The sequence below is a fragment of the Antechinus flavipes genome, chromosome 1 (genome assembly GCF_016432865.1).
Source record: "Antechinus flavipes isolate AdamAnt ecotype Samford, QLD, Australia chromosome 1, AdamAnt_v2, whole genome shotgun sequence".
Taxonomy (NCBI): Eukaryota; Metazoa; Chordata; class Mammalia; order Dasyuromorphia; family Dasyuridae; genus Antechinus; species Antechinus flavipes.
Genome location: NC_067398.1, coordinates 678,787,255 through 678,791,336, shown reverse-complemented (window position 1 = coordinate 678,791,336; position 4,082 = coordinate 678,787,255).

Here is a 4,082-nt window from a genome sequence, read left to right as displayed (position 1 = left end):
AAATTCTCTTTTTGATCCCAACTTTCAGGCAGCCCAATTATTCTTATATTTTTTCTCCTTGCTCTGTTCTCCAGAGTTGTAAAAGGCTGAAACTCTAAGCAGATACACTTGGACAACCGAGCACTTAAGGCTAATTACTTATTGGACAATACTCTATTAGCATGTTTGGAAAATGGCCCTCCCCACTATTCTGTGCTGATTTGATCTGTTGGTATACAGTGAGAATTGGAAGAGGGATTAGAAGGTAAAGTAAGACAAGCCAAAGTTATTTTGCTTGGGGGGGGGGGGTAGGGGAAGAAGAGAAAGAAGGTGTGGAGATTGCTGTGTCCATTCCCTTGATTCTACCCCTAAGACGAAGAATAAAGACCAAGGACTTTTTGCTTATCCTGACTCTGGCTGATTCTAAGGCATCCACGGTGCTAACTCGGTCTTCATACAGAGCTGTCATTTTTCTTATGTTTCACATTTTGTTCTATTTTCTCATTTTTTGCAATCTGTTTTGTTATTTCTTAGTCTCTGAGCTTCACTGGTTTCCCCTTGCCTGATTCTAATTTTCAAAGAATTATTTTCATTTTTGAGACTCTGTACCTCCTTTTCTTGTTGGTTAATTTTTTTTCATAATGTTCTTGTTTTTTTTGGATGACTTTTTTTTTTTAGTTTTTCTTCAATGTCTCTCATTTAATTTTTAAATTCTTTTTTTGAATTCTTTTATAAATTCTGGGTAGGGAGCTATTTCATGAAGCTCTTTTTACTAAAGTTTCCTCCTCTGAAGATGAACCCTGGTCTTCCCTGTTCCCAGTTTCAGTGGTGGGGTTCTTTCTTCTTTGCCAGTTCATTTTTTAAAATAAAAAGTTTTAGTATAATCACCTCTAATCATGAGGTGGGGGATAGTACCTCAAGCCTCTCTACAATTCTCCCCTCTGAACAGGAACTCCAAACCAAGAGCTCCACCCTTGGAGTGCTGCAAATGCCTACAGCCAACAGTGTCCCTGCCCCACTGATTCTGAACTCACTGGGTGCTGGTTCATTTTCATTGAGGGCTGCATGCCTGAAGCACAGCTGGACCTGAAGTTCCTAATCAGCTGAAGTTCCTTTTCATTCTCCCTGGCTCAGACTCCAACTCCACAGTCAGGGAGTGAATGTCCCTATGATTCTTATTGAGATTCCAGCAACACCTAGACCTGAGGGGTCTGCACTTGGTATTTCTGTGAGGTTGGTCTGGAAGTGTTTGTACTTTACACAGGTTAATCCTGGCCTGGGGACTTTCTTCAGATCTTGTTGGATTGCATCTGCAGGACCACTGTTCTGCCCCAAATCTTGATTTTTCACCAATTTGTGTTCACCCCGAAGTACAAATTTGTTTTATTTGTGGGGGAAATATAGAGAGCTTGAGATCTACCAATCTACTCCACCATCTTCACAGAATCCTTCTCTAAGATAATATTTTTTAAGCTAACAACTTTGAAAGACTTGAAAATCCTGATTAATGCAATGACCAAGCCTGATTCCAGAAGATTAATGGTAAAGCACATTATCCACTTCTTGCCATAGAAGTAATAGACTCTAATTTTAGAATAAGACATATATATAGCCAATGTAGGGATTTGTTTTAATTGACTGCATATTTCTTTTTAGAAACTTTTCTGCCTCATTTCCAAAATATATCGAGAATTGACTCAAATTCATAAGAATTCAAGCCATTCCCCAATTGATAAATGGTCAAAGGATATGAACAGTTTTCAGATAAAGAAATTGAAACTATTTCTAGTCATATGAAAAGGTGCTCTAAATCACTATTGATCAGAGAAATGCAAATTAAGACAATTCTGAAATACCACTACACACCTCTCAGATTGGCTAAGATAACAGGATAATCAATGTTGGAGGGGATGTGGGAAAAGTGGGACACTAATACATTGTTGGTGGAACTGTGAATGGATTCAGCCATTCTGGAGAACAATTTGGAACTGTGCTCAAAAAGTTACCAAACTGTGCATACCTTTTGATCCAGCAGTGTCTGTACTGGGCCTGTATCCCAAAGAGATCATAAAAAAGGGAAAGGAGACACGCATGTGCAAAAATGTTTGTGGCAGCCCTTTTTGTAATGGCAAGTTGGGGGATGGCTGAATAAGTTACAGTATATGAAGATTATGGAATATTATTGTTGTATAAGAAACAATCGGTAGGATGATTTCAGAAAGGTCCGAAGAGACTTAGATGAACTGATGATAAGTGAAGTGAATAGAACCAAGAGAATGTTATACACAACAATGACAAGATTGTGTGATGATCAAATGTGATGGACTTGGGTCTTTTCAACACTGAAGTGATTTAGGCCAATACTAATAGACTTGTGATGGAGAAAGCCATCTGTATCCAGAAAGTAGACTGTGGGGAATAAATGTGGATCATGCCATAATATTTTCAGGGTTTTGTTTTTTTTTTTTTTTTTGTCGTTGTTTGCTTGCTTTTTGTTTTCCTTCGCATTTTTTCCCCTTTTGTTCTGATTTTTCTTATGCAGCATGGTAAATATGGAAATATGTATAGAAGAACTGTACATGTTTAACATATATTAACAGTGCTTGCAGTTTAGGGGAGGGAATGGAGAAAGGAAGGAAGAAAAATTTGGAACATAAGGTTTTGCAAGAGTGAACGTTGAAAATTAGCTTTATATATATTTTGATAATAAAAAGCTATTATTTAAAAAAGACCTTGTCAGCCTTCACTCAAGGTCTTTGGTCATCAAGCAAGGACATTGACATAATTTATTGATCACTGCTATCCTAACTAATAACTTAATAATGCTCATGTCTTTGTCTCTCAGAATTTCTCTTTTAACAAATTGGCTACCATGAAGGGACCGGGAGACCAACACTAATCCCTGATGCAATCTTTTAAAGAGGGGAGGTATCCTAAAGAACTCTGGGAAAATCTCTTAGAACTTTAAGCTGCTGGTGTTCTAAGTTTTGATTTTAGGTGTAAATGTCTGACCTTTCATAAAGGCATTAGTTTATTATTCAAGGGAAATGTCATGTGCTCCTAACTGAGGACTGCTACAGATGGATGTCTATCTCTGGAAAAGTTGAGGGGAATGACCTTACAAAAGCGAAGGAAGGACCTTCTTGACTTAGTTCCCCATCTTGATAAACAAAATATTTTTCCACCTACATGTATCTGAGTCTGTCTGTGATGCTAAGTCTTTCTGAGAAATTGGTATTGACTATGACTAATACCTGAAATAAAACAAAACTTAAGGAAAACTATTGATACTGCTATATCCCTCCCTTTTTCCTCATACAGCCAATTCTCTTGATATGGGAAGAATATATTGCTGCCTCATTTTTTCATTTTATTAAATATAAAAGATGAATTTTTGATTATTTTTGACTAAATAATATATGATATATATATACATATATATATACATATACATATGTATGGTACAATTACAGTTAAAATCATTTTAAATTGTCATTTGAATTACAAATAATAGAGATCATGAAGTCTTACAATTGTGACAGGATATTTAGTTAATAGGAGACTGATACTATAGCATTCTTGTATTGTGTTAATATGATCATAATGGCTTCCTAAGGGGAAATGAATTTGAATCAGATTTAGGTAAATATGAATTTTTTTTAATTAAATAGAATACATAGTTTTGAGGAGAAACAAGATGTCTCTACATATACCACTGGCTCTCAAGTGTAATGATTTAACAAATAAAGGGCTCATTTACAATCAGAACCTCATGCATTTCTTTTAGGATTGAAAGCAGTGTTCATATAAGATTCAAGGATGGATAAAAGACAGCCAGAGACATATAGGATTTAAATTCTCTGAAGTTTTAAGTGTGGGTTCCTAATTTGATGTTCTATAGTTGATCACCTCAACTAGTTTCTAAATTGTATTAAGATCTGTTTTGTAAAAGATGATATAGCAGGAACATCTAGGAACTTCTATAAGTGACCTTGACCTAGACATACAGTTATTCTATGAAGACCCATCTTCACAGCTGTCATTAACTGAGACCCACTCCAGAATGGAACCATAAAAAGTGTTTCTAGGGACCACATGAATAC